The sequence below is a fragment of the Choloepus didactylus genome, chromosome Y (assembly GCF_015220235.1).
Source record: "Choloepus didactylus isolate mChoDid1 chromosome Y, mChoDid1.pri, whole genome shotgun sequence".
NCBI lineage: Eukaryota > Metazoa > Chordata > Mammalia > Pilosa > Megalonychidae > Choloepus > Choloepus didactylus.
The window spans coordinates 51,599,112-51,621,295 of record NC_051335.1 but is presented as its reverse complement, the minus strand read 5'-3'; the positions used below and the strand labels follow the sequence as shown (position 1 = coordinate 51,621,295).

Genomic DNA, 22,184 nt, shown 5'->3' with positions numbered 1-22,184 from the left:
TTTTGATACCTTAGTAATGAGCAATCTGAGGAGGAAGTAAAGAAAAAAAATATCTAGGACCAAAGTGAACAAAGGATATAATGGACCTATACAAGGAAAACTACAAATGTGCTGAAAAAAAAACAAAAAACAAAATCAAAGGTCATCTAAACAATCAGAATGACATTCCACCACTCACGGATAGGAACACTAAATATTGCTAAAATGTCAATTCTATACATCATGATTTACAGGTTTAATGCAATCCCAATCAAAACCCCAACAGTCTACATTGCAGAAATGGAAAAGGCAATCATCAAATTAATTTGAAATAGGAGGATCCAAGATGGCAGATTAGGAGAAACACAGCAAAATTCTCCTCTGTGAAAAGCACTAAATAAAGGACAGAAACTGCTCCAGAACAGCAGTTCCAGTCTTCCACCGACTAGGCAGGGACTTCTACACCAATAGTGAGGGTTTACTTGGAGAAACCGAGAGGCTGCATTTAATATGGGTGATTGTTCAGCCCAGAACGCCGCCGGGAAACAGGCGGCTGAAGCCAGCTGACGGTGCAGAGGAGAGGAGCATTACAGACACTGGGCACCCTCTTCAGTACCTGCCATGGGATATAAACCTTCACAGACCTGCGGCCAAGAGCCCCCATGCCAGGTACAGGCCATTGGAGTGTACAGACAATCACAGAAAGGGGCACCTTTTCAACCCTGTGCAGCCATCATTGCAGTTTGCTGGAAGACAACCCTTCACAGACCTGCAGCAGAGAGTTTCCTTGAGAGAATTCGGGATCGGCAGGCTTGTGACAGCATCCACACTTCCACCACAGTAGAACGTGGTGTACAAAGCCTAGAGTCAGGGGTGCCACAAGGAAGTGCCAGGAGCCCTCCACCAATCCCAAGGACTCATGGGCATATGACAGAGAGGGACTGTGGGGCATCTGAGCTGGAAGGTGAGATGCATAGCTCTGCAGCCCCAGAGTATTCCACCCACAGCCCCGAAATGACAGGGAACACTGTGTCCTGGAGTGGACTCCCTGACAAACTGCACAGGGCAAACACCCCACCCAGAGGGCTGACAGTCCCCAGCAAGCACGGAAAATTGGTACACTGACTGGACAGCCACATGGTTGGGACACCCACTCAGTGTATAGAAGAATTTGGGAAGAACTGGCTTGAGGGTAAGAGGTGGCTCAGGAGCTAACAGGTCAGGGAAAGTGCACTCCACCAAGCTGTAACTGTCAAATTATAGATGAATGTTCAAATGATCACGCATATCCTAAAAGAACCCTATCAAGATAAACAAATGCCAAAAGGCCAAAAATAACAGAAAATCATAAACCATAGAAAGAAACCAGACGATTCAGACAACACAAGACCAAATGAAAAACCCAGAAAAGACACAGCACTTGGAGCAATTTATGAAAGAAGTACACACAAACATCAAAATCATGGTTCACAATATAAAGGACATAAAAAGATCCTAGAGGAGCATAAAGAATTTACAAAGGTAAAAAAAAAATAGAGGATCTTATGGAAATAAAAGATAATGTTGATTAAATTAAAAATGTTATTGAGATACAACAATAGACTTGAAAAAGCAGAGGAATGAATTAGTGAGCCTGAAGATAGGGTGATTCAAAGTGAAAGAACAAAACAAATAATAATAAAAAAAAGAAAAATTTGAAATGGATCTCAGGGAAATGAAAGACAATAAGAATCACACAAATATAAGAATTATTGGTGTTCCAGAATGGCAAGAAAAGAGTAAACGGCTAGGAAGAGTATTTGAAGACTTTGTTGGGGACAAATTCCGAACCCTTCTAAACATAAATCTGGTAATTAAAGATGCCAAACAAGCTCGAAATGCAATAAATCCAAACAAACCCACTCTGAGACACAATCTGATTACACTGTCAAATGCTGAAGAGAAAGAGAAAGGTAGGAAAGCAGCAAGACAGAAGCAATTCACCACATAGAAGGGAAACAACATAAGACTAAGTACTGACTACTCAGTAGGCACCATGGAAGCAAGAAGGTAGTGGTATAATGTATTTAAATTTCTGAAAGAGAAAACTGCCAGGCAGGAATTCTTTATCAAGAAAAGCTCACCTTCAAAATTAAGCGAGAGGAGGAGTGGGCAACATGGCAGCATAGAGAGGAGTGGAATTTAGTTAATCCCCTGAACCAACAAATGAACAACCAGGAAAAACCAGTAAATAATTTGGAATAACAGCTGGAGGACAACCATGACTGTCCACACATCATGCACCAACCTCGATTGGGAGGAATGCCTGAGATCACAGCATAAAATCTGTAAGCAAAAACTGTGAAACTGTGCTGCGAGGCCCTTTCCCTAATGCAGGCTTAGCTGCAAAATCTCACTGTGGTAGAAAGCAGCACTCCCCCAGCAAGCGAATATAGCTCAACACTGCTCCACCTAGGGTTTTAATCGACAAATGTGGGCTGCTGAATACAAGCTACAAACCCACAACAAGCAGACAGAGGCTTTTAGTGAGGACTGACCCTAAAGAACCAGAAGACTCATCTGTCCCAGGAGGGGGAGCCCAGAAGACCAGGTGTTACCTCGGGCCGACAACTGAAACTGGGGTGCCGTGTACTGGCTCTAAAAGAGGGCTTTCTATCCCTTTTTCTCTCTCTCAACCTGAGGGGCTCAGAGGAGAGAGCATCAGTCATTTTCAGTTTGCACTGCTCTGAAGAAGACAGGGGTGTAGATAACAGAGTCAGGGACAATTCAAATGCTGATGATAACTTCCCAGGGAGTATATCTTCCCTATGAGGAAGGAGGTGGGGCCCAGCTTTCCCTTCAGAACTAGACTGCAGAGCATGGGGGAAAACAGCCAAAACAGAAACTGAAGGGTCACATCTCCTTACATCACTCAGGAGCAACAGGTTGACAGGCACCACCTGCTGGGCAGGTTAGGAAAAGCACAGCAACTGGAGACCTCACAGGAAAGTCTCTTATTCTTCTAAGATACCAGCTGAACTTAACCCCATGCTGAGACCTGAACCCATTCTAGTCTGGGAAAATCTGACTCAGGTAACAGAGGAAACCAGATGCCTAGAAACAGAAAACTACAATCTGTACTAGGAAAAATGAAGATATGGCCAAAGGAACGAACTTACACCTAAATCAAGACACAGCTGAGATACGTTCCACTATAATGAAAGAGCCAATTAAAGATTTTTTAAAAAATATGATAAATCGAATAAAAAACAAAATCAAGGAGTTCTGGGAAGATATAACAAAAGGGATGAAGGCTATAAAGAACATGAGGCAGAAATCGAAAGTTTGAAAAAAAACAACCAGCAGAATCTATGCAAATGAAAGGCACAACACAAGAGATGAAAGATACAATGGAAACATACAACAGGAGATCCCAAGAGGCAGGAGAAAACACTCAAGAACTGGAAAACAAGACACCTGAAATCCTACACACAAAAGAACAGCTAGGGAAAAGAATGAAAAAATATAAACAACATCTCGGGGAATTGAATGACAATGTGAATCACATGAATGTACATGTCATGGTTGTCCCAGAAGAAGAGAAGGGAAAAGGGGCAGAAGCAATAATAGAGGAAATAATCAATGAAAACTTCCCATCACTTATGAAAAACATAAAATTACAGATCCAAGAAGCACAGCGTACACCAATCAGAATAGATATAAATAGACCTACACCAAGACACTTAATAATCTGATTATCAAACGTCAAAGGCAAAGAGAGAATCCTGAAAGCAGCAAGAGAAAAGTAATCCATCACATACAAAGGAAGCTCAATAAGACTATATGTGGATTTCTCAGTAGAAGCCATGGAGGCAAGAAGGTGATATATTTAAGACACTGAAAGAGAGAAACCACCAAGAATCCTACATCCAGCAAAACTGTCCTTCAAATATGAGGGAGAGTTTAAAATATTCTCTGACAGACAGACACTGAGAGAGTTTGTGAGCAAGATACCTGCCCTACAGGAAATACTAAAGGGAGCACTACAGATGGATACGAAAAGACAGAAGTGAGAGGTTTAGAATACAATCTGGGGTGATGGCAGCAAACCAATTAAGTACACTGAAAAAAAGATGACTGTGAGTATGGTTGAAAGAGGAAGGTTAGGAGCATGTGGGATACCAGAAGGAAAGAGGAAAGATACTGGAACTGTACAGTTCAGTGAAACCTAGGATGCTCAAACGACTGTGATAAAAGGTACAAGTATATTTTCACATGATGGGTAGGAGGAACTGGGGGGAGGGGGGTTGACACGCCCCATTCGGCCATCTTTGCATCAGGCTGAGAGCACCCCTGCACGGCCCAGGGCTTCCCTTGAGGGACGGCACACACTGGTGATGTAGCATGGCATTCTCTCAGCAGAGGTCCTGGAGGATAGCAGCTGGAAGGGGGGCCTGCTCAGAGAACCCAGGGACGCTACGTCAAGTCCAGTGGTTTGTGGGACAGTGAGAGAGAGGGTCGGGGGATGAACTGAAATGAAGGGTTAGACTTGCGGCGGCCTTGAATCTCCGGGAACCTGGGGAATTTGAATATTAAAGCTGCCCTACCTCCCAGGCCACCCAGACAAATGCCCCACATTCAGGGCGGACGGCTCCAGCAACACACCCAAACTGAGTTCTCCAACGGAACCCCACAAGAATCATTCCCCCACACACCGCGGGGACAAGGCTGAGAACTGACTTGAGGGGCATAGGTGACTCACAGACATCATCTGCTGGTTTAGTTAAAGAGTACGCCACCAAACTGTGTTTCTGAAAAATTAGACTGTTATCTTTTTTTCAACTTGAAAGAACCCTATCAAGCAAAGCAAATGCCAAGAGGCCAAAAACAACAGAAAATCTTAATGCATGTGATAAAACCAGATGATATGGAGAATCCAATTCCAAACACCCAAATCAAAATATCAGAAGAGACACAGTACTTGGCATAATTAATCAAACAACGACAATTGAGGAACGAAAACATGGGAAAGGATTTAAAGGAAATCAAAAAGACCATAGCCCAGGATATAAACAACATAAAGAACACCCTAGAAGAGCATAAAGAAGACACTGCAAGAGTAAACAAAATTAGAAGATTTTATGGAAATAAAAAAAACTGTTTTGTTCACCAAATTAAAAAGACTCTGGATAGTCACAATACAAGACTAGAGGAAGCTGAACAAAGTCTCAGTGTCCTAGAAGTCCACAGAACAGAAACTGAAAGAACCAAAGAAAGAATGGGGAAAAAAATGAAACAAATCAAAATGGATCTCAGGGATATGATACATAAAATAAAACGTCCAAACTTAAGACTCATTGGTGTCCCAGAAAGGGAAGAGAAGGGTAAAGGTCTAGAAAGGGTATTCAAAGAAATTGCTGGGGAACACTTCCCAAACCTGGTACACAGTATAAATACACAAAGCATAAATGCCCAGCGAACTCCAAATAGACTGAATCCAAATAAACCCACTCCGAGACATATTCTGATCAGACTCAAATACTGAAAAGAAGGAGCAAGTTCTGAAAGCAGCAAGAGAAAAGCAATTCACCACATACAAAGGAAACAACATAGGACAAAGTTGTGACTACTCAGCGGCCACCATGGAGGTGAGAAGGCAGTGGCATGACATATTTAAAATTCTGAGAGAGAAAAAATTCCAACAAAGAATACTTTATCTGATTATCGGGACAACCTGGGCAAGATGGAGGACTGGTGAGCTGTATGTTTTAGTTACTCCTCCAGGAAAGTAGGTAGAAAGCCAGGAAATGCATGGACTGGACACCACAGAAGAATCTGACTTTGGGCATACTTCATACAACACTCATGAAAATGTGGAACTGCTGAGATGAGTGAAATCTGTAAGTTTTTGTGGCCAGCGGACCCGCACCCCTCCCTGCCAGGCTCAGTCCCGTGGGAGGAGGGGCTGTCAGCTCCGGGAAGGAGAAGGGAGAACTGCAGTGGCAGCCCTTATCGGAAACCCATTCTACTGATCCAAACTCCAACCATAGATAGACTGAGACCAGACACCAGAGAATCTGAGAGCAGCCAGCCCAGCAGAGAGGAGACAGGCATAGAAAAAAAAACAACACGAAAAACTCCAAAATAAAAGCAGAGGATTTTTGGAGTTCTGGTGAACACAGAAAGGGGAAGGGCAGAGCTCAGGCCCTGAGGCTCATATGCAAATCTCAAAGAAAAGCTGATCTCTCTGCCCTGTGGATCTTTCCTTAATGGCCCTAATTGCTTTGTCTCTTAGCATTTCAAAAACCCATTAGATCTCTGAGGAGGGCCCTTTTTTTTAAACCTTTTTTCTTTTTCTAAAACAATTACTCTAAGAAGCCCAATACAGAAAGCTTCAAAGACTTGCAATTTGGGCAGATCAAGTCAAGAGCAGAACTAAGAGACCTCTGAGACAAAAGGCAATAATCCAGTGCCTGAGAAAATTCACTAAACACCACAACTTCCCAAGAAAAGGGGGGAGTCCGCTCACAGCCATCATCCTGGTGGACAGGAAACACTCCTGCCCATCGCCAGCCCCATAGCCCAGAGCTGCCCCAGACAACTCAGTGTGACGGAAGTGCTTCAAATAACAGGCACACACCACAAAACTGGGCATGGACATGAGCCTTCCCTGCAACCTCAGCTGATTGTCCCAGAGTTGGGAAGGTGGAACAGTGTGAATTAACAAAGCCCCAGTCAGCCATCATTTCAGCAGACTCAGAGCCTCCTTACACAGCCCAGCAGACCAGAACTGCCCTGGGGGGACAGCACTCACCTGTGACATAGCACAGTCATCCCTCAACAGAGGACCAGGGGGTGCACGGCCTGGAAGACGGACCCACTCAAAACTATCAGGAGCAATACACCAATACCAAGGACTTGTGGCTCAGTGGCAGAGACAAACTGTGCCAGGACTGAACTGACGGATTAGACTATTGCAGAAGATTTAAAACTCCAGGATCACGAGGGAGATTTGATTGTTAGAGCCACCTCCCCTGCCTGACCACTTAGAAACACACCCCATATACAGGGCGGGCAACACCAACTACACACGCAAGCTTGGTACACCAATTGGATCCCACAAGACTCACGCCCCCACTCACCACAAAGGCAAACCAGGGGAGAACTGGCTTGTGGAGAACAGGTGGCTCATGGACGCCACCTGCCGGTTAGTTAGAGAACGTGTATTCCACGAAGCTTTAGATCTGATAAATTAGAGATAAGGACTTCAATTGGTCTACAAATCCTAAAAGAACCCTATAAAGTTAAGCAAACGCCAAGAGGCCAGAAACAACAGAAAATTATAAAGCATATGAAAAAACCAGACGATATGGATAACCCAAGCCCAAGCACCCAAATCAAACGATCACAAGAGACACAGCACCTAGAGCAGCTACTCAAAGAACTAAAGACAAACAATGAGACCATAGTACTGGATACAAAGGATATCAAGAAGACCCTAGACGAGCATAAAGAAGACATTGCAAGACTAAATAAAAAAACAGATGATCTTACGGAAATTAAAGAAACTGCTGACCAAATTAAAAACATTCTAGACACTCATAGTACAAGACTAGAGGAAGCTGAACAATGAATCAGTGACCCGGAAGATGACAGAATGGAAAATGAAAGCATCAAAGAAAGAATGCGGAAAAATTGAAAAAATCGAAACGGACCTCAGGGATATGATAGATAATATAAAACATCTGAATATAAGACTCATTGGTGTTCCAGAAGGGGAAGAAAAGGCTAAAGGTCTAGGAAAAGTATTCAAAGAAATTGTTGGGGAAAACTTCCCAAATCTTCTAAATAACATAAATACACAAATCATAAATGCCCAGCGAACTCCAAATGGAATAAATCCAAATAAACCCACTCCAAGACATATTCTGATCACACTGTCAAACACGGAAGAGAAGGGGCAAGTTCTGAAAGCAGCAAAAGAAAAGCAATTCACCACATACAAAGGAAACAACATAAGACTAAGTAGTAACTACTCAGCAGCCACCATGGAGGCGAGAAGGCAGTGGCACGATATATTTAAAATTCTGAGAAAGATTTCCAGCCAAGAATACTTTATCCAGCAAAGCTCTCCTTCAAATTTCAGGGGGAGCTTAAATTTTTCACAGACAAACAAATGCTGAGAGAATTTGCTAACAAGAGACCTGCCCTACTGGAGATACTAAAGGGAGCCCTACAGACAGAGAAACAAAGAAAGGGCAGAGAGACTTGGAGAAAGGTTCAGTACTAAAGATTCAGTATGGGTACAATAAAGAATATTAATAGAGAGCGGGGAAAAATATATATGACAAACATAAACCAAAGGATAAGATGGCTGATTCAAGAAACGCCTTCACGGTTATAACGTTGAACGTAAATGGATTAAACTCCCCAATTAAAACATACAGATTCGCAGAATGCATCAAAAGGAATGAACCATCAATATGCTGCATTCAAGAGGCTCATCTTAGACACAGGGACACAAAGAAATTGAAAGTGAAAGGATGGAAAAAATATTTCATGCAAACTCCAGCCAAAAGAAAGCAGGTGTAGCAATATTAATCTCAGATAAAATAGACTTCAAATGCAGGGATGTTTTGAGAGACAAAGAAGGCCACTACATACTAATAAAAGGGGCAATTCAGCAAGAAGAAATAACAATCGTAAATGTCTATGCACCCAATCAAGGTGCCACAAAATACATGAGAGAAACATTGGCAAAACTAAAGGAAGCAATTGATGTTTCCACAATAATTTCAGGAGACTTCAACATATCACTCTCTCCTACAGATAGATCACCCAGACAGAAGACCAATAAGGAAACTGAAAATCTAAACAATCTGATAAATGAATTACATTTAACAGACATATACAGAACATTACATCCCAAATCACCAGGATACACATACTTTTCTAGTGCTCACGGAACTTTCTCCAGAATAGATCATATGCTGGGACATAAAACAAGCCTCAATAAATTTAAAAAGATTGAAATTATTCAAAGCACATTCTCTGACCACAATGGAATACAATTAGAAGTCAATAACCATCAGAGACTTAGAAAATTCACAAATACCTGGAGGTTAAACAACACACTCCTAAACAATCAGTGGGTTAAACAGGAAACAGCAAGAGAAATTGCTAAATATATAGACACGAATGAAAATGAAAACACAACATACCAAAACCTACGGGATGCAACAAAAGCAGTGCTGAGGGGGAAATTTATAGCACTAAACACATATATTAAAAAGGAAGAAAGAGCCAAAATCAAAGAACTAATGGATCAACTGAAGAAGCTAGAAAATGAACAGCAAACCAATCCTAAACCAAGTAGAAGAAAAAAAATAACAAGGATTAAAGAAGAAATGAATGACATAGAACAAAAAAACAATAGAGAGGATAAATATCACCAAAAGTTGGTTCTTTGAGAAGATCAACAAGATTGACAAGCCCCTAGCTAGACTGACAAAATCAAAAAGAGAGAAGACCCATATAAACAAAACAATGAATGAGAAAGGTGACATAACTGCAGATCCTGAAGAAATTAAAAAAAATTATAAGAGGATATTATGGACAACTGTATGGCAACAAAATGGATAATGCAGAGGAAATGGACAATTTCCTGGAAACATATGAACAACCTAGACTGACCAGAGAAGAAACAGAAGACCTCAACAAACCCATCACAAGCAAAGAGATCCAATCAGTCATCAAAAATCTTCCCACAAATAAATGCCCAGGGCCAGATGGCTTCACAGGGGAATTCTACCAAACTTTCCAGAAAGAACTGACACCAATCTTCTTCAAACTCTTTCAAAACACTGAAGAAAATGGAACACTAACTAACTCATTTCATGAAGCTAACATCAATCTAATACCAAAACCAGGCAAAGATGCTACAAAAAAGGAAAACTAACCGCCAATCTCCCTAATGAACATAGATGCAAAAATCCTCAACAAAATACTTGCAAATCGAATCCAAAGACACATTAAAAAATTCATACACCATGACCAAGTGGGGTTCATTCCAGGCATGCAAGGATGGTTCAACATAAGAAAATCAATCAATGTATTACAGCACATTAAAATCTCCAAAGGGAAAAATCAAATGATCATCTCAATAGATGCTGAACAAGCATCTGACAAAATCCAACATCCCTTTTTGATAAAAACACTTCAAAAGGTAGGAATTGAAGGAAACTTCCTCCATATGATGAAGAGCATATATGAAAAACCCACAGCCAGCATAGTACTCAATGGTGAGAGACTGAGAGCCTTCCCTCTAAGATCAGGAACAAGACAAGGATGCCCGCTGTCACCACTGTTATTCAACATTGTGCTGGAAGTGCTAGCCAGGGCAGTCCAGCAAGACAAAGAAATAAAAGGCATCCAAATTGGAAAAGAAGAAGTAAAACTGTCAATGTTTGCAGATGATATGATCTTATATCTGGAAAACCCTGAGAAATCGACGATACAGCTACTAGAGCTAATAAACAAATCTAGCAAAGTAGCAGGATACAAGATTAATGCACATAAGTCAGTAATGTTTCTATATGCTAGAAATGAACAAACTGAAGAGAGACTCAAAAAAAGATACCATTTTCAATAGCAACTAAAAAAATCAAGTACCTAGGAATAAACTTAACCAAAGATGTAAAAGACCTATACAAAGAAAACTACATAACTCTACTAAAAGAAATAGAAGGGGACCTTAAAAGATGGAAAAATAGTCCATGTTCATGGATAGGAAGACTAAATGTCATTAAGATGTCAATTCTACCCAAACTCATCTACAGATTCAATGCAATCCCAATCAAAATTCCAACAACCTACTTTGCACACTTGGAAAAGCTAGTTATCAAATTTATTTGGAAAGGGAAGATGCCTCGAATTGCTAAAGGCACTCTAAAATAGAAAAACAAAGTGGGAGGACTTACATTCCCTGACTTTGAAGCTTATTATAAAGCCACAGCTGTCAAAACTGCATGGTACTGGCACAAAGATAGACATACAGATCAATGGAATTGAATTGAGAATTTGGAGATAGACCCCCAGATCTATGGCCAACTGATCTTTGATAAGGCCCCCAGAGTCACTGAACTGGGTCATAATGGTCTTTTCAACAAATGGGGCTGGGAGAGTTGGATATCCATATCCAAAAGAATGAAAGAGGACCCCTAACTCATACCCTACACAAAAATTAACTCAAACTGGACCAAAGATCTCAATATAAAAGAAAGTACCATAAAACTCCTAGAAGATAATGTAGGAAAACATCTTCAAGACCTTGTATTAGGCGGCCACTTCCTAGACTTTACACCCAAAGTACAAGCAACAAAAATAAAAATAGATAAATGGGAACTCCTCAAGCTTAGAAGTTTCTGCACCTCAAAGGAATTTGTCAAAAAGGTAAAGAGGCAGCCAACAAAATGGGAAAAAAATTTTGGAAACCATGTATCTGACAAAAGACTGATATCTTGCATATATAAAGAAATCCTACAACTCAATGACAATAGTACAGACAGCCCAATTATAAAATGGGCAAAAGATATGAAAAGACAGTTCTCTGAAGAGGAAATACAAATGGCCAAGAAACACATGAAAAAATGTTCAGCTTCACTAGCTATTAGAGAGATGCAAATTAAGACCACAATGAGATACCATCTAACACCCATTAGAATGGCTGCCATTAAACAAACAGGAAACTACAAATGCTGGAGGGGATGTGGAGAAAAAGGAACTCTTATTCATTGTTGGTGGGACTGGATAATGGTTCAGCCACTCTGGAAGTCAGTCTGGCAGTTCCTCAGAAAACTAGACATAGAGTTACCATTCGATCCAGCGATTGCACTTCTCGGTATATACCCGGAAGATCGGAAAGCAGTGATACGAACAGATATCTGCACGCCAATGTTCATAGCAGCATTCTTCACAATTGCCAAAAGATGGAAACAACCCAAATGTCCTTCAACAGATGAGTGGATAAATAAAATGTGGTATATACACACGATGGAATACTACACGGCAGTAAGGAACGATCTCGTGAAACATATGACAACATGGATGAACCTTGAAGACATAATGCTGAGCGAAATAAGCCAGGCACAAAAAGATAAATATTATATGCTACCACTAATGTGAACTTTGAAAAATGTAAAACAAATGGTTTATAATGTAGAAGGTAGGGGAACTAGCAGTAGAGAGCAATTAAGGAAGGGGGAACAATAATCCAAGAAGAACAGATAAGCTATTTAACGTTCTGGGGATGCCCAGGAATGACTATGGTCTGTTAATTTCTGATGGATATATTAGGAACAAGTTCACAGAAATGTTGCTATATTATGTAACTTTCTTGGGGTAAAGTAGGAACATGTTGGAAGTTAAGCAGTTATCTTAGGTTAGTTGTCTTTTTCTTACTCCCTTGTTATGGTCTCTTTGAAATGTTCTTTTATTGTATGTTTGTTTTCTTTTTAACTTTTTTTTTCATACAGTTGATTTAAAAAAGAAGGGAAAGTTAAAAAAAAAAAAGAAAAAGAAAAACAAGGAAAAAAAAAGATGTAGTGCCCCCTTGAGGAGCCTGTGGAGAATGCAGGGGTATTCGCCTACCCCACCTCCATGGTTGCTAACATGACCACAGACATAGGGGACTGGTGGTTTGATGGGTTGAGCCCTCTACCATAGGTTTTACCCTTGGGAAGACGGTTGCTGCAAAGGAGAGGCTAGGCCTCCCTATGGTTGTGCCTAAGAGCCTCCTCCCGAATGCTTCTTTGTTGCTCAGATGTGGCCCTGTCTCTCTAGCTAAGCCAACTTGAAAGGTGAAATCACTGCCCTCCCCCCTACGTGGGATCAGACACCCAGGGGAGTGAATCTCCCTGGCAACGTGGAATACAACTCCCGGGGAGGAATGTAGACCCGGCATCGTGGGACGGAGAACATCTTCTTGACCAAAAGGGGAATGTGAAAGGAAATGATATAAGCTTCAGTGGCAGAGAGATTCCAAAAGGAGCCAAGAGGTCATTCTAGTGGGCACTCTTATGCACAATATAGACAACCCTTTTTAGGTTCTAATGAATTGGAATAGCTGGCAGTAAATTCCTGAAACTATCAAACTACAACCCAGAACCCATGAATCTTGAAGACAATTGTATAACAATGTAGCTTATGAGGGGTGACAATGTGATTGAGAAAGCCGTGTGGACCACACTCCCTCTCTGTCTCGTTTACGGATGGATGAGTAGAAAAATGCGTGAAGAATTTAAAAAAGTGCACCCGTGTTCTATTTTGCTTTAATTGTTCTTTTTCACTTTAATTTTTATTCTCATTGTTCTTGTGTGTGTGGTGATGAAAATGTCAAAGATTAATTTTGGTGATGAATGCACAACTATACAATGGTACTGTAAACGAATGTTATGTTTTGTTTTGTATGACTGCATGGTAAGTGAATATCTTTCAATAAAAAGAATAAAAAAATAGATAAGCTATTGTGGGCAAATTTAACATTCCGGGAATGCCCAGGAATGACTAAGATTTGTTAATTCCTGGTGGGTATGGTAGGAACAAGTTCACAGAAATGTTACTATATTAGGTTATTCTTAGCATAGAGTAGGAACATGTTGGAAGTCAAGTAGTTATATTAGGTTAATTGTCGTTTTTTATTTCCTTGTTTTGGTTTGTTTGAAATGTTTTTCTTATTGTATTTTTTTATATTTTTTATATAGTTAATAGTTAATTAAAAAAAATGAAAAAAATATGCAGAGCCCCCCTGAGGAGCTGGGCGAGAATGCAGGGTAGTTAAGCTTCCCCACCTTGATGGTTGGTAATGTGCTGACAGACATCGAGGACTGGTGGTTTGATGGGCTGAGCCCTCTATCATCGGACTTGCCCTTGGGAAGACTGTTGCTGCAAACGGGAGGCTACACCTGCCTATAATTGTGCCTAAGTGTTTCCTCCTGAATGCCTCTCCATTGCTCAGATGTGAACCTCTCTCTCTAGCTAAGCCAACTTGGCTGGTGAAAGTACTGCCCTCCCTCTTACTTAGGATCTGACACCCAGGAATGTACATATCCCTGGCAACATGGAATATGACTCCCATGGAGGAATCTAGACTTGGCATTGTGGGATGGAGAACATCTTCTTAACCAAAAAGGTGATGTGAAATGAAATGAAATAAGTTTCAGTGGCTGAGAGATTCCAAAAGGAGCCGAGAGGTCACTCTGGTGGGCACTCTTACGTACAATATAGATAACCCTTTTTAGGTTCTAATGAATTGGAATAGCTAGCAGCAAATACCTGAAACTATCAAACTATAACCCAGAACCCCTGAATCTTGCAGATGATTGTGTAACAATGTAACTTATGGGGGGTGACAACGTGACTGGGAAAGCCATGTGGCTCACACTCCCCTTTGTCCAGTGTATGGATGGATGAGTAGAAAAACGGGGGCAAAAAAAGAGGCACTCAGTGTTCTTTTTTACTTTAATTGTTCTTTTTCACTTTAATTTTTTTCTTGTTATTTTTGTGTGCGTGGGAATGAAAATATTTAAACATTAACTTTGGTGATGGATGCACAACTATATGGTGGTACTGTGAACAACTGATTGTATGCTTTGTATGACTGCAAGGTATGTGAATACATCTCAGTAAAATTTAATAAAAAAAAATGAAGGAGGACCACTATCTCACAAAAATTACCTCAAAATGGATCAAAGACCCAAGTATAAGAGAAGGATTACAAAACTCCTGAAAGAAAATGCAGGGAAACCATCTTCAGGATCTTGTGTTAAGCAATGATTTCTTAGACTTTACCCCCAAAGCACAAACAACAATAACAAAATAGATAAATGGGACCTAATCAAAACTAAAAACTTTTGTACATCAAAGGATTTTATCGAGAAATTGAAAAGACAACCTGCTCAATGGAAGAAAATATTTGGAAACCACATATCCAATAAGGATTACTATCCAGAATACATAAACAAATCCTACAACTCAAAAATAAAAAGACAAAAAACCCAATTTAAAAAAGAGCAAAAGATTTGAAGAGACATTTCTCCAAAGAGGATATACAAATGGCTAAAAAGCACATGAAAAGATGCTCAACATCACTAGCTATGAGGGAAAGAAAATCAAAACCTCAGTGAGATACCATTTCACATCCACTAGAATGTCTACGATTTACAAAACATAAAATTACAAGTGTTGGAGAGGATGTACGGAAATAGGAACACTCATTCATTGCTGGTGGGAATGTATAATGGTACCAACAATTTGAGCAGAACTCGGCAGTCCCTCGGAAAGCTAAGTATAGAATTACCATATGACATGGAAATCCCTCTACTAGGTATAAACCCGAAAGAACTGAAAACAGGGACTCGGATGCCTGATACCTGGACACCGATATTCACAGCGACATTATTCACAATTGCCAAAAGATGGAAGTGAGACAAAACTGGGCCTGGAGTGGAGATTCCCCCACTCCGGTTCCTTCTGCAGATCCTTCCATCCCAAGGTCTTCCTTGTTGACTGTGCTGAAGAGTCCACTTCACCCAGCTAGGCCACTGGCTTTAAGGAATCTCAGCCTAGTCTCAGGGATTCGGTCAAAGGACAGAAAAGGATGCTCCCTGCAGCAGGTGCTGGAATCTCCTTTTCCCAATCCTTGATGAGTCAGACTGCCCTGGAAACGTCTCAGTGTTCACTTCCCTGGACCCTGGTGCTGCCTCCACAGTGAGGCTCCAGCTTTGTCCCTGCGGGACCCACAGAGGAGGCACCCACAGCTTGGGAAAATCTTGTCAGTCTTCATGAACATGTACCCAATTTCCTCAAGTGTTTATTAACTTCTTCCTGCCTGTCTCCTCCATTCTTATTTTAGCTGCCCCAAGTTGAGAGGCAGGAGACCTGAGTCGGTGTGTGCCCATGATTCAGGAGACAGGTGTGTCAGCTTCCTCAGCAAGCATAAAGGTTGTCCTGAGAAGGAAACTTTCCTGGCTGACCTTTCCACAAGGATCCTTGAAGCTGCATGACTTCCAGCGGGGTTTGCACAGCATGTGCCTAACTGAGATCTACTGGTAGGCACCAGGCTCACAGCTGGATTTCAGGAAATCTAAAAATTAATACCTGAGGAAGACTGATCTGAAGCCTCAAGATTAGGCAGAAGGCAGATCACTAGAGACAGCCTCAGCTCCACAGACCACATACAGCCCAGAACATGAAGTTACAGAAGGACCAGTGGGGCAGAGGGCTCCCACACCAGCAGAGAAGGATGCCAGGGGAAAGTGCAAGGACTGTGGGGCCTTTGGGCACACAACAAGAAGCATGAGGTGTCCCATGAAGTGCTGGGCTCAGACCCTCACCCTTCACCCTTTGGGCTCAAATAATAAAGACAAGGAGAACCTGGAACCACTGAAACCCCCAGATATCCAGACCCCAATTTCCTTTAACAAAAACTGACACAGGGAACAAAGACAAGAAGAACAGATATTCTACTCAAGATATTTCCATTCTACTCATGGTATTTCCCTGGAGACCCCAAAAGAAGCAGTAGCAAAACTGGATAGAATTGACAGAGTCTTGTGACTACCTCAGACATCCTTGCAGGCTGATGCCTGTCCACAGAACCAAGAAGAGATCTGAACTGGACCCTATTCCCACAAGTCAACCTCCTGTCAAGTTACATGCCGTGAGATCCATCCGCTCTGCAGTGTCTCCCATGAAAACACCTGGACTGAGCTGCTTCTCTCCTCATGGACAAAATAAATCACAGGAAGGAGATATCCCTGAGTCCCCAAAGCTGGTGTTCTAGTTTGCTAATGCTGCAGAATGCAAAACACCAGAGATGGACTGGCTTTTATAAAAAGGGGGTTTATTTGGCTATACAGTTACAGTCTTAAGGCCATAAAGTGTCCAAGGTAACACATCAGTAATCAAGTACCTTCACTAGAGGAAGGCCGATGGCGTCCGGAAAACCTCTGTTAGCTGGGAAGGCATGTGGCTGGCGTCTGCTCCAAAGTTCTGGTTTCAGAATGGCTTTCTCCCAGGATGTTCCTCTCTAGCAAGCTTGCACTTCAAAACATCACTCACAGCTACACTCCGTTCAGTCTCTTTGAGTCAGCATGTTTTATATGGCTCCACTGATCAAGGTCCACCCTGAATGGGTGGGGTCACACCTCCATGGGAGTATCCCACCAAAGTCACCACCCACAGCTGGGTGGGGCACATTCCAAGCAAATCTAACCAGCACCAAAACGTCTGTCCCACAAGACCACAAAGATAATGGCATTTGGGGGACACAATACATTCAAACTGGCACATTCCACCCCCTGGACCCCAAAATGACATTATCTTTCCAAATACAAAATACATTCATTTCATCACAATATCACAAAAACTTAAACCATTTCAGTAACAAAAGTTAAGTACAAAATCCCATCAAAATCAAATATAGGCGTGGTCAGTCCTAAGGCTTTAGCTTGGATCTGCGGACTTAGAACAAGTTATATGCTTCCAATATACAAAGGAGGGACATTCATAGGATAAACATCTCCATTCCCATAAGGAGAAAGAGTAAGGAAAACAGGGTTAACAGGACCAAAACAGTTCCTAAAACCTGCAGGATAAACTCCATTAGATTTCAAAGTCTGAGAGTCATTAACAGAATAACATTGCATCCTTGGGGCTTGAGACAGCGGGAGTCTAACCCTTCCTAAGGGCCTTTGTGGCAGCCCTTTCCTCTCCAAGCACTTAGGTGAGTGCTCCAACATACCCACACATTGGGGAGACCACCTTCTCGGCCCCACCCTCCTCAAACATCGGGGCTGCTCCCGGATTCCCTTCCATCTCCGGGGCACATGCTTAACCCCTTCAGAACAGTGTGGTGGCAGCCAGGCTCTCTCCAATTCCCTGGGAATGTGCTCCACCCTCTTTGGGACCTCGGGTGGCAAAACTCTTCCAGCGCATCGAGGTGGAATGCCCACCCTCGACCTCCGGGGCAAACTCACCCTTTCCATGCGTGTGGGCTGCTCCACTCTCCCAGCCCAAGGCCTCTTGACTCCAGACCTCAACCTCCATGGCTCTGTCTTTGGAGACATTTTTCCTGCAATTTGTTCCTTGTCTGTCTCCTCCAGTCCAGACTGGCAGCAGCTCTGTCTATAAAGTTCTCGCAAAAATTCTGTTGACTTTGCATGAAGCACACAGGGGTCAAAGCCATCAGACAACAGGAGTTTCCACAAATCCTTTCTGGATAATTCCATCTCCAATCTTGGCTTGTACTGAAATGGCAGCTGAGTTCCATGTTTGGTTACATCCTCATGTTGGGCTGCAGCTTCTGGGATTCCACCCCCTGGAAGCTTGTAATTTTCCAAGCCATCAGCTTCTGGTTTCTTTGAACCCAAGAGTTCAGTTCTAAGTTTATCTCTCTCTGCTCGCATTTTACTATAAGCTGCAAGAAGAAGCCAGGCTACATCCTCAACATGTAGTCTGGAGATCTCCTCAGCTAAGTATTCCAGGTTGTTATTTTCAAATTCTTCCTTCCATCTGACACCAGGACTGAATTTTGCCAAATTCTGTGCCACTTTAAAACAAGGAACGCCTTTCTTCCAGTTTACAACAACACATTCATCATTTCTGCTCAGGGCCTCATCAGAAGTATCTTTAGAGTCCATATTTCCATAAACAGTCTCTTTAAAGCAGTTTTGGCCTTTTCTATCAAGCTCCTCACTATTCTTCCAGAATCTTCCCCTTATCCATTTAAAAAGCCATTCAACATGTTTGGTATTTGCAGACTCAGCAGCAAAAGCACCCCACTTCTCTGGTACCAAAATCTGTTCTAGTTTGCTAATGCTGCAGAATGCAAAACACCAGAGATGGACTGGCTTTTATAAAAAGGGGGTTTATTTGGCTATACAGTTACAGTCTTAAGGCCATAAAGTGTCCAAGGTAACACATCAGTAATCAAGTACCTTCACTAGAGGAAGGCCGATGGCGTCCGGAAAACCTCTGTTAGCTGGGAAGGCATGTGGCTGGCGTCTGCTCCAAAGTTCTGGTTTCAAAATGGCTTTCTCCCAGGATGTTCCTCTCTAGCAAGCTTGCACTTCAAAACATCACTCACAGCTGCACTCCGTTCAGTCTCTTTGAGTCAGCATGTTTTATATGGCTCCACTGATCAAGGCCCACCCTGAATGGGTGGGGTCACACCTCCATGGGAGTATCCCACCAAAGTCACCACCCACAGCTGGGTGGGGCACATTTCAAGCCAATCTAACCAGCACCAAAACGTCTGTCCCACAAGACCACAAAGATAATGGCATTTGGGGGACACAATACATTCAAACTGGCACAGCTGGCATCCAACCACTTTAGCCAGGACCTTGACCTCATTGTCCAGTTGATAAAAGACAAGCCTGATGTTTGCTCCCATGTCATTCCCCAACTTGACTCCAAAAACCTTAGCCTGGACCAGGACCTAAATCTCCAAGAAGGGGCCAAGAATCCAGATGTAAACTCAAATTCCAGACTAGAGCCTATCACAAATAGACTGGCGAAGGACTCCAAAGTCAGCATCCTGGTACCAGGCAAGAGATTTGCTCAGATTCCCATCCAGACTTGCCAGAATCCTGAAAGAAACTGAAACTCAACCCCTTCCAGGCACCCCAGCAGAGCCGTCAGAGACCTGGTCTGAGAATCACCCATACTCTCCAGGTTCCAAACCACCACCATCCCCCAAGTTCAACCAGACTAAAACACAAAGTTGCACCCTAAGGAATCATGAGGACACCTGTACAGGTGGCAAGCAAAGACCTCCAGGATCCACACAGCCTCTCATGAATACTGTCCAGGCCTGCACCACGTCCCAACATTCACCACCAAGCCGTAGTCCAGGCCAGCCCCACCCCTCAGAATTGTCTTCATCAGACTGGACAATGGATAGTGGAACTACAGTTTAGAACTCTCCCAAACGCCTAACCTCCCAAGAAGCCTACTCTTCCCTGTCAGAGTCCTCATGTCTTAAGAAGAGTCTGATGGACACTGTCCCTATACACCACTGAGCGTCCTCTTCAAGGAACTTCTGAGAATAGTGACTGGCAGTGGAACCCCACATGGCAGGGAAGATTCAGCCTCCCATATCACTATAATATCAATGGGGGGCGCCCACCAACCGGCGGCAGCAGTGGCTTGGGGATGTGTGACCGCGGCACACACAGCGGGGCTTGGCCAGCCAGAGACACATAGCCACCACTGCCTGGTGCTCCGGAACCTGCGCTGCCCTCGCAGCCCTCGCGGCCACCGCGCTGCCGCTGCAGATTAGGTAGCGGCCAGTAGAAATACAGTGGAAAACACAAAACTACGAAATTATAAAACCTGCCAAATACTTCTCAGAGTTGGAAAAGAGCGTCTTGCTCGCTTTAGTAGAAAAGTACAAATATGTGCTTGAATGCAAAAAAAGTATGTGTGAACTATTGCACTCCAGCAACACACCTGGCAAACCCTTGCCCACGAATACAACTCCCAGTCAAGTGTGTCCCTGCGGGATTTCAAACAGCTGGAGAAGTGCTGGGAGAACATCAAGGCTCAGACCAAAAAAATAATGGCTCACAAGAGGAGAGAGAAAGTGAAACGGAGCGTCAGTCCACTTCTGAGTACCCACGTCCTGGGAAAGGAGAAGACTGCCAGCCTGCTGCCCGAGCAGCTCTACTTCCTGCAGAACCCTCCAGAAGAAGAACTCGAATACCACCTGGACGCTGCAGCCCAAGAATCATTTGCTGTTGCAAATAAAGAAATGTGCCAGATGAGAAAGAGTTCATACATTTTCTGGTATGTGAGGGGACCTCTCAACCGGAGCTCTTGTGTTCAGCTGTCAGAGTAACAGCCAATAAAATTACAGGAGCAAAACTTCTCAGCAAGGGGCTTTAAAAAAGATGCACAAGGAAGAACACCGCAAGCAAATGTCCATCTTACAGCTGCAGTTGATACAAACGAACGAGGTGCACGTGGCCAAAATCAAGCACATAGAGCCGAGTGAGATGGCAGAGGAGGAGCAAAGGAAAAAATGGAAGTACTCAATAAAAAGATGTATTGGGAAAGCTACAGACTTTTACCAAGGATTGGCCTGTGGCCTTATTTAACCGGCCCTTTCTCAATTCACCCCGAGACTTTGGGGGTGACCCCCTTGTAATTAATGTGCGTTGCAAAGGAAGTCTGGGGCATGTGACATGGTCAGTAACCCGTAACAGAGGAAAATTAGAGTGGTAGTCGTCACTGATTTAAGAAAACATTCAGGTAAACAGCTGCACCCTCTGTACCCCCTAAGTAGCAAAGAAGATGTTAGAGTCCTAAAAATTATCACTATGAGTGCTATAATTTTGAATATAATGTCTCTTTAATTAGAATTCATACAAGAACCATGTGTGAGTGTTGTTGTATTTTTTTAATCAGGTGCAAGTGTGACTATTAAGAAGCGTGGCTGATTTTTTTTTTAACAGACAGCACTTTTCTATCCAAATGAATGCCATCCCATTGAAAATAGCTGTCTTGGGAGGCTACCTGTTTCTGTAGCCATGATGCTGTGGCCAAGAACTTGCTGGAGGTCTTCAGGGAACCTCCAGGAGAGCTGCAGCACTTTCTTCTTTCTTTCTTTTTTTTTTTTTTTTCAATTCTCAGTGTCATCCTTCGAGTGTGTGTTTTGTTTGTGTTTTTAAACAGCCCAACATTTGGAAGGATATTTTCTTTAATGTGGCTTGTAAGCTACCACTGAAAGCCTTTCCCCAAGGAGGGGTTCCAAATAATGGCTACAAGAGTGGTAGCTTTGTTGGAACTAGCTATGTAATGCCTTTGAGGGGAAAACGTTCGTTGAGATTTATAAGTTCTGTTATGTTTGTTTTATTTAAAATAAAAAGGACAATATCAATGGGAAGCTGTAAAAATTAATTTGTATATGTGTGCAGTTGAATGAATTTGGGGAGACTTTGGCTAAAGGAACATCTAGGGGATTTGCAACCATTAAGCAGTTCCTGCACTGGGAAGAAAACAATTTTGCTCTCTGGAAGAATTTCAGCGGCAACTATTTTGGGAACATTCACTTGGCCCTTGGTTATCAAATGTCATTGTAACGATGTGTTTTTAAAATTTCATTCATTATTAACCAATTTACCCAATTATGAAAACAAAACCAAAGAAATAATGGAAGCAATTCA

At 42.4% G+C, this 22,184-nt stretch overlaps 1 pseudogene; it reads left to right on the top strand.

Annotated features, from left to right (window-relative positions):
- The first annotated feature begins 600 nt into the window (after positions 1-600).
- On the top strand, positions 601-21,243 carry LOC119524131 (annotated as a pseudogene).
- The last annotated feature ends 941 nt before the right edge of the window (positions 21,244-22,184 follow it).